The 13,451-nt window shown below is 48.2% G+C and overlaps 1 protein-coding gene across 4 annotated transcripts in view; it reads right to left on the reverse strand.

Moving 5' to 3' along the window:
- The window catches only part of ANKRD11 (ankyrin repeat domain containing 11), a 211,712-nt gene extending 199,016 nt beyond the window's left edge, over positions 1-12,696 (reverse strand). For 3 of the 4 annotated variants that reach the window (XM_058528493.1, XM_058528489.1, XM_058528488.1), the window contains exon 1: positions 12,494-12,696. The gene's annotated coding sequence lies outside the window, so the exon portion shown is untranslated. The remainder of the gene's footprint in view (positions 1-12,493) is intronic. The other variant, XM_058528490.1, reaches the window with a different exon arrangement.
- Between the last annotated feature and the right edge of the window lie 755 nt (positions 12,697-13,451).

Consider the following 13,451-nt stretch of genomic DNA (forward strand, 5'->3'; position numbering starts at 1 on the left):
AGCCTTTTTTTAAAATCATAACTTTTAAGACTGATCCTTCAAGCAAATATTGATTAGGTATCTATTCATATGTGCACAAAACTATGAGAGATACAAAGCACACACAAGTCCAAGATAAGCCTAACCAATGTATTTGGGCAAATAACAAGATCACTGTTCTCCCTTCCAGGCTGGCTACTTCTCCAGACCCCAAAATCACTAGCCCCTTCTATATGGACCCAAAATTACTATCTTTGGCCTGCAGTTTATACTGTCTTGAAAAAAATCTCCTTGAGGGCAAGGACCAGACTCTGTCTGGGTCATAAGAGGTGTTCAAACTAAACATCTGCTGAGCTGAACTGTCACCAATGCCAAGCTCCCAGCCTCCCTCCGTCAGACTTCCCTAGATGGCGTTCCTCTCCTGACAGAGCTGCCCATTTCTCCCTCCAGAATGCAAGCACCATGAGACCAGGAGCATTGGGTTTGTCACAGCCCGCGGGCCGAGATGGAGTGTGGCATGTAGTCAGCACAAGGCAGACTGTCAGCACACTGCCCTACTCTCCCTTCCTTCCCTCTCTTCTTGTCTCCTTTGCCCTGTCCTTTCATAAAACTGCTCATCACTTGTTTGCCCCATTCCATCCACTCTGAATCAACTTACCCTCTCATTTTCAAACATTTTTATGTAAAGACTTGTTAGCAAACACCATTAAGTCTTCATTACTTGTCCATGCAGCCCACTCTAAGAGTCCCCTTCCGATTTCAGGATTCCCAAGATCTTCTTAAGAACATCTTAATCACACTGCTCTTCTCACAAGGAGATCCTCCTCTTGCCGGAGACATCCCTCCCTCAGTGAGAGGCCTCCATCAGGGTCCTCTTTTTTTTTTTAATATCTTATTTATTTTTTTTGTGAGGAAGATCAGTCCTGAGCTAACATCCATGCTAATCCTCCTCTTCTTGCTGAGGAAGACCGGCTCTGAGCTAACATCTATTGCCAATGCTCCTCCTTTTTTTTTTTTTCCCCAAAGCCCCAGTGGATAGTTGTATGTCATAGTCGCACATCCTTCTAGTTGCTGTATGTGGGACACGGCCTCAGCATGGCCGGAGAAGCGGTGGGTCGGTGCGCGTCTGGGATCCGAACCCGGGCCGCCAGTAGCGGAGCGCACGCACTTAACCACTAAGCCATGGGGCCGGCCCTCATCATCCATTTCTAACTGGTTATTTTACACTTTTCCCTAGAAAATGGTGTTCCTATTTTCTATAGTAGTGTCTCTAGTGAGACATATTTTTTTTTTTTTTGTCAGGAAGATCAGCCCTGAGCTAACATCTGCCAATCCTCCTCTTTTTTTGCTGAGGAAGACTAGCCCTGGGCTAACATCCATTCCCATCTTCCTCTACTTTATATGGGACGCCACCACAGCATGACTTGACAAGCGGTGCGTTGGTGCGCACCCGGGATCCGAACCGGCGAACCCCGGGCCGCCGCAGCGGAGCGCGAGCACTTAACCGCTTGCGCCACCGGGCCGGCCTCAAGAGACATCTTTTTAAACCCGGTACTTGCCCAAAAGCAGAGAACATTAGGGGTGAAAGCTAGAAGACAAAACAGTGACCTTGCATTCACCTCCTTTCACAAGCAGTGGCCAAACTGAGCTGATTCTCTCTGCCAAATTCCTAGAAGCCAATTGAAGGGGCTGGAGAAGTCACCAGCGCGAAGGGAGAACAGTGATCTTCTTATTTGCCCAAACACATTGTTAGGCTTATCTTGGACTCATGTTTGTTTTGTATCCCTCTAAGTTCTGTGCACATATCAACAGATACCTAATCAACATTTGCTTGGAATGTCAACATTAATCTTGGCATCCCAAGTTTGGAAACAGGAGCACTGCAAAGCCTTCTACTCACCAGTCACTCTGACTTTCCTCTGGCCCATCCACCACTATCAGACTCTGACACACCACCTCCTGCCTCAGGCAATGTAATGCCTCCTCCTCAGCAGGCCACTTCCAGGCTTCGTCATTCCAAATCCTACACAATTTGACTTCATTTCCTGTGCCTAGCTTTATGTGCTACCATTTTCTTTCATGGGCTCCATGTTCAAAGACGTCTAGCTGACATTCTCTTGCTACATCTCACCTCCCAGCCTTGGTCCAGAGCCTTCCCACAGTCTGTGACGGCCTTACCCTGTGCTCTATACGCTGACGTTCCACCGATCCTTAAATAGCACTTCCTCCAATGCATCTCCCAGACTGCAGAGCCAGAAATGCTTTCTCTCCCCTGAACTCCTCTCTTTTCCTCGTACCCCTGAGTGCATCTCCTTCTCCCCAATTTCAGAGCAGGCCCGTCTCCTTCATCTCTGAGTTTCTACAACACAGCCTTACACACACTGAGCAACCAGTAAACATTTGACTAAATCAGTATAAGGTGGGAAAAAGCTAAGTTTTTCTAGTCTTAGAAGCCCCCTCCATAAAACATGTAACTCATTCCAGCTGCAAAAAGATACAAAGCTGTTCTTCCCTATACAGCAGTCCACAGGCGGAGAAGTAGTCAGATAAACAAGTCAGCTATATAGTGCTTTACAACTGTGCCAAATGGGTGAACGGCTACAAAGATGTAAAAAAGAAAGACCGTACTCTTCAAAACTGCCAAGATCATGAAAAACAAGACTGAGAAACTGTTACAGACAGGAGAAGACTGAGGAGACATGACGACTCAATGCAGTGGGGGATCCTGGAACAGTAAAAGGACATCAGCATAAAAATGGATGAAATCCAAATGAAGTCCAGAGTTTAATAGTAATATACTAACGTTAATGTCTTAGCTTTGACAACCTTACCCTTGTTATGTAAGATGTTCACATTAAAGGACCCGGATAAAGAATACGGTGGAACTCTGTACTACTTTTGCAACTTTTCTGTATGTGTAAAATTATTCCAAAATAAGTTTATTTAAAACAAAACCTTGTCTAAGACATGTATTTTTTTTTATAATTTTATTTATTTATTTATTTTTCCACCAAAGCCCCAGTAGGTAGTTGTATGTCATAGCTTCTAGTTGCTGTATGTGGGATGCGGCCTCAGCATGGCCGGAGAAGCGGTGCGTCGGTGCGCACCCGGGATCCAAACCCCAGGCCGCCAGCAGCGGAGCACGCGCACTTAACCGCTAAACCACGGGGTCAGCCCCGAAGATGTGTATTTCCACCACTCACTAATCCCCCATCAATGCCAGACTACACTGGCTGACCAACGACCCTGCGTCTTTCCATGAGCCAAGACAGTTCTTGCAAACCGAAGCAAAGCACCAGAGCCAGCTGCACAATGACCTGATCCAATCTCATCTGTTAAGATGGCATCCATGGAATCCTAGTGTGGTTGGCAGAATAATGCCCCAAAGAGGTCCACATCCTAATCCCTGGAACCTGTGGATATTTTAGGTTACATGGCAAAGGGGAATAAAGCTTCAGATGGAATGAAGGTTACTAATCAGCAGATAGGGAGATTAGCCTGGATTATCCAGGTGGATCCAATGTAATCACCCAGGTCCTTAAAAGTGGGAGAGGGAGACAGAAGAGAGAGTAGGAAGGAGATGTGACTTTGGAAGAAGGTCAGAGATGCAACGTTGCTGGCCTTAAAGGTGGAAGAAGGGACCACAGGCCTAGGAATGTGAGCAGCCTCTAAAAGAGGGAAGAGGCAGGGCTGGCCCTGTGACTTAGCGGTTAAGTGCTCGCGCTTCACTACTGGCGGGCGGCCCAGGTTCAGATCCCAGGCACGCACCGACGCACCGCTTGTCCAGCCATGCTGAGGCGGCGTCCCACATACAGCAACTAGAAAGGATGTGCAACTATGACATACAACTATCTACTGGGGCCTTGGGGAGAAAAAGGAAAAAAAAAAAAAGAGGAAGAGGATTGGCAATAGATGTTAGCTCAGGGCCGGTCTTCCTCAGCAAAAAAGAGGAGGATTGGCACGGATGTTAGCTCGGGGCTGATATTCCTCACAAAAAAAAAAAAAAAAAAACAGGGAAGAGACAAGGAAACAGACCCTCCCCTGGAGCCTCCAGAAGGAACCAGCCCTGCTGACACCTGATGTTAGCCCAGCGAGATCCACGTCAGGCTTCCAATCTACAGAACTGTAAGATAATAAACCTGTATTGTTTGAAGCCACTAAGTTTGTAGTAATCTGTTATAGCAGCAATAGAAAATGAACAGCAACAGCACTGAAATATAAAAAACCACAAGTGTTTCTCCAAATTCTGAGAGCATGTTTTCCTTCCAGCCCTCACAACCTCCTGTGTTACCTCTTCTAACACACCCTCCTTCTACCGTCTGTTCCCCATCCCCCTTGAGCCACCATATTTGGGGTCTCAGAAGAAAACTATCAAGGAAAAGGAAAACGGGAGGCTATAGGTTAAATTCTAAATTCTCTTCAACTTTCTAAAACTTCATTGTGCCGTTAGTCTTTACTTACCCTTTTTTAAAAAGATTAAAGTTATTGCTTCAACATAGTCTTTTTTAAAAAGTCAGTCATCTGATGAGAACCCAGGTTTAACAGATCAGATCTAATTACTTCAAAGAAAAACAAAGTTTGGGGGTCAACACGGTGGAGGTTAAGTGCACGCACTCCACTTCGGCGGTCCGGGGTTTGCAAGTTCGGATCCCGGTCGCACACCAACGGCTTGTCAAGCCATGCTGTGGTGGCGTCCCATATAAAGTAGAGGAACATGGGCACAGATGTTAGCCCAGGGCCAGACTTCCTCAGCAAAAAGAGAAGGACTGGCATCAGATGTTAGCTCAGGGCTAGTCTTCTTCACAAAAAAAAATTTTTCATATAAATCTCATTAAGGTTACATCTACTGAAAATTACTTAAGCTAAGAGTGAAAGCACATTATCACTTTTCTCAGTTTCATACTAAAAGACAAAGGACACAATTCAAAGACTACCTTTCTCAAGTGTTATGGAAAAAACGTCCTATAAGAAAATGTTTTAAGTTTCAGCATATTTAATGTATTAACCTCTAAACTAAAACACTTCAAATTTCAGATGGACTATTCTCAAAGTAATGAAAATACCTCTGCAGGTAATCTAAATACATTAAGAGCAAGTCATACACCTCTGGCAAAGAAAAAAATCACAGTCTAAAAACGCCTTGAAATCAGAATCACCCAAGGGGTTGCAGAATACTGACTTAGCGCTTGCAAGTTCTCAGCACAGTTTCAGACCCCTAAACGGTGGGTTTTCTTCTTTGTAATCATCCAAAAAGGCAAGATTGTTTTAGTGTTCTGCATATCCTTTAATTAGCCCAGCATTTTAGTAATTAAAGAAAAAAAAGTTTATTTCTTCAAGAGTGTTGCTTTGGGGTTTTTTTGGTTTTTTATTTTTACTTCCTGTTTTACAGGATGTAAAGCCACATTTAGAAACATAGTGCATACAGCAAGGCTTAACTTCTGAAGAGTAATAAAGTTCCTCACTGCTTCTCTCATCCTCTATTTTAGACAAGTTTACACAGTATAGCCATAATGATCTCAAATTTACATTATCACCCAGAATTAAATCCAAGTCTTTTGTTTATTTTGCTAGATATGAATGCAGTGGAAAAAAAATTAATCAGAACTTTAGCCAAAACGTTATGAACCAAGCATCCTATGCAATCTTCTCATTATTTAGAAATATTTAGGGCCGGCCCCGTGGTTTAGCGGTTAAGTGCGCGTGCTCCACTGCTGGCAGCCCGGGTTCGGATCCCGGGCGCGCACTGACGCACCACTTCTCCAGCCATGCTGAGGCCGCGTCCCACATACAGTAAATAGAAGGATGTGCAACTATGACATACAACTGTCTACTGGGGCTTTGGGGGGAAAAAAAAAAGACGAGGATTGGCAATAGATAGAGCCCGTCTTCCTCAGCAAAAAGAGGAGGATTAGCATGGATGTTAGCTCAGGGCTGATCTTCCTCACAAAAAAAAAGAAAAGAAATATTTATTATTCTAAGACATTAGCATTCTCGGTCTGAAGACTGCCACTGGGAGGAGGGGAGGAAAAGATACTTATTACTACTGAGCTGAGAAAAGAAAACTATCTGCTACATTTTAGATGAAAAATAACCTTTGATATCACAAAGTTATTAAGCATTTACAAGTTAAATTTCAATTCTTAAAGGCCACATTTTTTACAGTTAAACAAATAATTGGAGGAAGGGGGATTTTATGAATTTTATTTAACCTTGACAAAAAAATTTTGATCTAAGTGATCAAATGTTTTATCCTGAGAAAATGCTAACATTTTTATATAGTGAACAGGTGCACATTGGTTTCTTCACAAGTGGAAAAAGAGTGTCTACAGATTTTCAGGATAATAAATAATTCACTGCACAGATGCCAAAGGCAGAACAGGAAACTTGGGCCTTGCCCTTAGCCAGCAGATAAGGACCCTGTAACTCAGAGCATCACTCCCCTGACAACCAGCTCAGCCTTGGCCTTGAGTGGGCATCAAAGAAGCCTCGGCCCAGCAACAGGATTTTCAGTCCTTTCAGCCCTTGAAAAATGTTAACTATATTAATAGGACAGACTTCTTTTATTTGCACACTGAAAACCCACTTGACTCTTTATTCACAGAATGAGCTTTAGAACTGTGGGATTTCTTAAGTTCTAGGATGATGTCTAACTGTTTTCAACCACAACCAATTCCCCTTGCCCCTTACTATCTAAAAAGTTAAAACCACACAAATACAAATCACTGTTATCCAAACCAAGAACTAAAGTCTCTATCACCCAAATTATACTCACAACTAGTCTTTTCAAAAGCAACTCTTTTGCCAACTACATAACAGGTTCATTTTTTTTTCCCCCCAAAGTCCCAGTAGATAGTTGTATGTCATAGTTGCACATCCTTCTAGTTGCTGTATGTGGGACACGGCCTCAGCATGGCCGGAAGCGGTCCGTCAGTGCGTGCCCGGGATCCGAACCCGGGCCGCCAGTAGCGGAGCGCGCGCATGTAACCGCTAAGCCACGGGGCCGGCCCCACAGGTTCATTTTTAAAAATTTAGAAAACATAAACAGGAGTGGGAAAAAATAACACACAACTCCATTTTGGTGTATTTCTCTCCAAAGAGGTTATTTTTTTCCTTCATTAAAATGTTACAACTGGGAGGGACGTTAAGGGGGGCACCTCCATTCTGGGGAATTTATGTTTGAACTGAGGCTTTGGGCTCAACGTCCACTGACTTTATTACAATCACTTAGGAAGCAAAAAAATTAAAAATAAAATGCTAAAACTTTCAAAGGTCTCCACTACAATGCTAAACCACCGTTTATGTTACATGGAGCCAGCGGTGCTCAAAGTTCTCGCTGGAATACCTAAGGACCATGAGCAACAGCAGCAGCAAATATACACCACGCTCGGGGAGCCTTCGATTTTGCCCCAAAAGCAGCAGTCCCACTGAAACTGCTTTCACAGAAAGCATTTTTTTCTTCCCATGAAGACAATCTTCCCTTTAATTATCTTCCTTTATTGCTTGTTCTGTGCCAATTTTAAAAGCCCTGTCTGCCACCTTTATCTAAACTATAAAGGAAACTTATAATGAAAACAAATGGGAACATGACTGATAGGCACAGAGCATGATTCCTAGTCAATCCAATAAATGAAAGTTCATGATCCTAAGTTTGTCCTTCCAAAATTACTCAACTACTTCCATATACAGGCTTTAAATCATTCAACAAATATTTCTTGAGCCAATTCTATGAATACGTCACACCCTAGGCTGGGCCCTGAGGGACCAAAGAGACCAACTCTATTATCAGTAAGGTCACAGCCCTTCTATCATGGAGACAGACGTAAACCAATCAGGACATATTTCATCAATTGTGTTAAGTTCTATGTGGCTGTAACAAGGTGGGATGGCCACTTTCCTTGGGAGTGATGATAAGAAGGCTATCTGAGAGGAAGCAATATTTTACCTTGGAGGTTGGGGGGCGGGGGGGGGGGCGATTTGCAAGGGAGGACTCAGCAGGACCAATCTAGGAAATGAAAGGCCCATGTGGCTAGAGCAGCAGGAGTTGAGAGCAAGAGTGACTAAGGTCTGAACGGGGGCCCGGGGGAGAGGGGTCGTGCAATCAGAGTTAGGCTGTTAATAATCATTTGGGACATTATCATAAAAATAACATTTGCAGTTCTACCGTATATATAAAACACTATTTAGTCCAAAGAGGAATCTAAAGAAAATTTTAAATGTGGAGGAGGAATAAGGGAGTTAAGAAAAGCACAGAAGAATAACAAAAACAGACATTTAAGTACACAGCTGAGTCTGACTCTGGCTTAAAAGATACCATGAATAAGATCCATCAAACAACAACACTGGGCCAGCCCGGTGGCTTATCGGTGAAGTGCATGTGCTCCGATACTGGCGGTCCGGGTTCGATCCCGGGGGCACACCAACCACCGCTTCTCTGACCATGCTGAGGCCGCGTCCCACATACAGCAGCTAGAAGGATGTGCAACTATGACATACAACTATCTACTGCGGCTTTGGGGGAAAAAAAAAGGGAGGATTGGCAATAGATGTTAGCTCAGAGCCGGTCTTTCTCAGCAAAAAGAGGAGGATTAGCATGGATGTTAGCCCAGGGCTGATCTTTCTCACAAAAAAAAAAAAAAACAAAAAAAGAGCCATTTTGGAATAGAAACATCTTTATCAGAATTAACAAAGTAGTTGTTAAAGTGGATCATTTCCTAAGCCTAAAAAGGCTTTCTGTGCTGATTATCTCTAACTGCCTGAGTTCCGGGAGCTGACAATTGACACCCTCTTTCATATAGATTTGTGTTTTTTTGGTTTGTTTGTTTTTTATGTAAGGAAGATCAGCCCTGAGCTAACATCCATGCTAATCCTCCTCTTTTTGCTGAGGAAGACGGGCTCTGAGCTAACATCTATTGCCAATCCTCCTCCTTTTTTCCCCCAAAGCCCCAGTAGATAGTTGTATGTCATAGTTGCACATCCTTCTAGTTGCTGTATGTGGGACGCGGCCTCAGCATGGCCGGAGGAGCGGTGCGTCAGTGCACACCCGGGATCGGAGCCCGGGCCGCCAGTATCGGAGCACGCGCACTTAACCGCTAAGCCACCGGGCCAGCCCTCATATAGCTTTAAGATAAAACTGGAGGGCCCGCCCCGTGGCTTAACGGTTAAGTGCGCGTGCTCCGCTGCTGGCGGCCCAGGTTCGGATCCTGGGTGCGCACCTACGCACCGCTTCTCCGGCCATGCCGGGGCCGAGTCCCATATACAGCAACTAGAAGGATGTGCAGCTATGACATACAACTATCTACTGGGGCTTTGGGGGAAAAATAAATAAAATTATTAAAAAAAAAAGATAAAACTGGAAACGTTAAATTGCACAGAAATTCCATTTGAAATTCAAATAAGAGAACACATACTGAAAACATTTTAAGACAATAACTTTTAGTTGAGTTCATTCAATTTTTGTATAAAGTTATCAAATGAGCCAAGGTCCATCCCCAGAGCACTGACTACACAGCACTAATAAACTGCCTCAGCTTGTGGTCAGACGAGCAATGCATCATCATTTTCACCTATTAACTAGCAAAGATCTTGCTATTAAAGGAAGCTCATCCATTACACTTACCATTTGAGGGATGAAGGGACTTATACAGGGTAATGGACAGATCAAAACACTTATTTTGGCAACAAATGCCGATTATGCTCTGAACCAGCATTTACTGACACTCTCTAATTATGTTATTTAATTGATGACAGGCTCATTGCCCATATGCAAAATAACTCTCCTCTTATATTTGAGGAAACATCACCTGACTACATCAATATACTTAAAAGCCCAAGGCACACAAAGCTTCTCAAAAAATATTCTCAAATACAAACAGCACAGTTTCTTTAACTCTATTTGTAGAAAGTTCTACTTGTCACTGTATCAACACTATAATTATAGCTACCATGACAGCCACTAGTCATGAGCAGCCCATCTGGTTGAGAGAGATGGAAGGCACTGCTGGTGCAGTATGATTAACATGGCCAGTCCACAGAGGGTCCAGAGAAAACGTCCAGCAGTGGCCATACAAGTCAGAAAGCTGACATCAAGTTACAACTGCAAATGAGGAATTCATGACTGTGTCACACCTTTAAAAACAAACTTCCCGTAAATTTTAGGTACATTTTTACCACAACAAGAAATATTTAGAGAAAAACTTAAAGTTTTAAATTTGGGTAAAATTTAGCAATATCTTTGGGTAGCTTTTTAAGTAACTCAAGAGGCATGCACAAAGAACACAGAAAAATGTCATAGCAACTTGGTCTTTGTTTCCTCCCATCCCATTCCATTCAGGAGAGCCAGCCTATCAAATGAGTTTCTGCTCTTAAGCGTGAACGACAGAGAGAACAACAGCTGAATGGAGGGTGGGGGAGGCATAGCCAACCGCACAGATTCAATTCAAGGGTCACAATCAACTGGAGCAGGATGTTCTTCCTTTTTATTTTTTTTTTCTAACTACAGTTTCAAAGTAATATCAAAATACTTGTGCAATCACTCTCAAATACACACAGAACTCTGGGTCTTGCAGGACAGCAACAGTTAGTAAGAGAAATCAAGGTCCCAAAAGCAGCAAATAAACAGTCTCAGGGTCTCTGACTTAGAACTATCCAAGTTATGCCATTGACTGGGTTTGCACAAACCAAAAATAGTAACTGTTTCAATGGCAGTTTTTCCACAATATCATCTTACATAGTGTTGCTGAATGTGTCCCATCATCCTCCCAAATGGACCAAAACATTCTAAATTTTCCAATTCAACAACAGTGCATTTTTACTCCTCAGTTGAAAAGGAATGTTAAAGACCTTGCTCAAATCACTTGACAACACTCTCACCATATAAGAAAACCCAAAATTTGATTTCTCTACCAAGAAATTTGCAAAAACACCCTGTTCTTGCAAAAGGATACAAAACTTCTCATAACCTGTAGAAACCATGACACCCAAGCATGCTGCATCTTAACTGTTACAGAGAAACTGGTTTTGAAAGCACAGGGCCCACTCAAGCCAGTGAATCTACCGAAGCCTCTTCTACAACTCCTGGGAAGCTGGGGTACAAGACGAGCTTTCCAAAAACACAACACAAGTAGAACACCTTGATGGGGCACCAGGAAAAGAGCAGACGTCAAGAAAAATTAAGACTCCCCCAAAACGGCAGAGACACAAGATTTAACAGCACAATCTCTCTTTGAGAGAGGACGGAATGCATGTGGCAGGGCCAACCCTCCACAGACACACTCACGGCTACCGCCCTGCCAGGGGATGATGAAATGAGGAACGGAAATTAACATTTCAGGCAACGTCTCACATTGTTCCTTGAGGCCAAGGGCTGCTGTTGCAGCCGCCACCACCACCGCCTCCCTCTCACCGCCCCCCAGTCCCGCCTACCATCCCCCCGAAACAACACCCCGCGCGCCGCAGCCCCGCATTCCTGCCCTTCCGCGAGCCCACGCGCGCCCCCTGCAACCCCAGCGCCCCTACTCCCCCTCCAGGGCCCGGCTCGCCCGCCCCCTCCGGCTGGGAGCCCGAGAGCCGCCTGCTCCCATTTCAAAACAGCGATAATAATAGGGACGCTGGGAATAACAACTACAACCCACACCGTGAAAGCTCCCCTCCCGCGTGTCAGAGGTCGGCGCCCCCGCTCCCCAGGTGCCCGGGGCCTCTCGGAGTCCCCCGTCGGCCCCTCACGGCAGCCCGGGCCCCCAGGCCCCCCAAAGCCCACCATCGGCCCCTCACGACTGCCCTGGGCCCCCCAACTCCCTCTAAAGCCCCAGCTGGCCCCTCACGGCTGTCCTGGCCCCCCAGGCCTGCCCCGAGCCCACCGTCGGCCCCTCGGACCCCCCAGATCCACCCATCTGCCCCTCAGTGCTGCCCTGGGCCCCCAACCCCCACTAAAGCCCACCGTCAGCCCCTCACCGCTGCCCTGGGCCCCCAACTCCCTGTAAAACCCCCCGTCGGCCCCTCACGGTTGCTCTGGCGCCCCCAGGCCTGACTAGAGTCCACTATCGGCCTCCCGGACCCCCCAGATCCACCCGTCAGCCCCTCACGGCAGCCCAGACAGCCTAATACCCCTTAAAGCTCATCGTCGGCCTCTCACGTCCCCCTGGTACCTCCAGCCTCCCCCCCCCAGAACTCCATGTCGGTCCCTCACGCCCCTTGAACCCCCCAGGCCTGCCCCGAACCCGCCGTGGGCCACCCACGGCCCCCAGAACCCCCAAGCCCGCCCCGGAGGCCCCCGTCGGCCCCTCACGCCGCCCCCGAACCCGCGAGGCCTGCCCCGAGCCGCCCGTCGGCCCCTAGAACCACCTAGGCCCTCCCCGGAACCCCCGTCGGCCCCTCAGGCACGCCCGGACCCGCCGGGACCCCAGGCCCGTCCGAGCCGTCGCGCTGCTCCGCCCGTGCGGAAGGCCTGCAGGCCGCGAGGCCGCCCCCACGCCCCGGCGCCCGCCCGACCCCCGCCCCAGCCGGCGGCGGCTCTCACCCGGCTTCGGGCTGCGGCTCCGGGGCTCAGCGGCGGGGCGCGGGCGAGGCCATGCAGCCCCTGCCCGTCTCCCGGCCCACGGCCCGAGCGGGAAGGCGGCGGCGGCTCCGAGCGCCCGCGAGGTGGCGAGGCCGGCGGGAGGCGCGGCCGGGCTCGGGCTCACTGAGGGGGCGTCGGGCCGCGCGCTCCGCGGCGGCGCCTCCCCGCCTGGGGCCCTCGCTCCATCGCGCTCTGGCTCGGGCGGCCTCTGGCTCCGGGGCCCGGCGGCGGCTGCGGCGGGCGCCGGCCGCATGAGACACTGCCGCCCATTGGCCCGCCGTATCCGCCACCGCCATTGGCTCGCCGCGCCGGGCACAGGGTCGCGTACGTCACGGCGTCCGGGAGGAAGTGCGCGACGCGGGAGGGGCGGACGCGAGATTGACAGCTGCTGTGACAGTGCGGGGCGGGACCAGGAGGACGTCCCTGGACGGATTGGCCAAAGTCGTGCGTCCAGGCGTACTGGGCGCTGGGGTAGCGCGCAGCTGGATTGGCTTGCCTGCGTCCCGAGGCGGGGGGGGGGGGGTGTCGGTCTTTCGTTCTCAGACGTGACGATTGGTGTCCCCAAGTGCCGGAAGCGGTGAGGGGACGCCGGAGAACCAGGGTCTGGTGTGGAAGGGGCTGGCGGACGAGACGTCAGCCGTGCGGCCGCGGCGCACGTTACACGCGGACCGAGGCCCGAGGTCTCATCGGGAAACGCGCGCTAGGCCTCGAGCTGGCCGGACGGGGACAGGTCACTGGCCCCTGCAGAACGACGGTGGTCTGCGGTGACCTACCCCGTGACTCTCCGACGCGGGACGCTGGGGGAGGTTTGGTTTCGCTCTCAAGTCACACCTCCTTTCATGCGCCCGCCGCTCGTCCAGGAGAAATCACCCTGGGAGGGGACCCCGCGACCCCCCGCGTCCGGGAGGGCTCACCCGGG

Source organism: Diceros bicornis, chromosome 32 (genome assembly GCF_020826845.1).
Source record: "Diceros bicornis minor isolate mBicDic1 chromosome 32, mDicBic1.mat.cur, whole genome shotgun sequence".
In the NCBI taxonomy this organism is placed as follows: domain Eukaryota; kingdom Metazoa; phylum Chordata; class Mammalia; order Perissodactyla; family Rhinocerotidae; genus Diceros; species Diceros bicornis.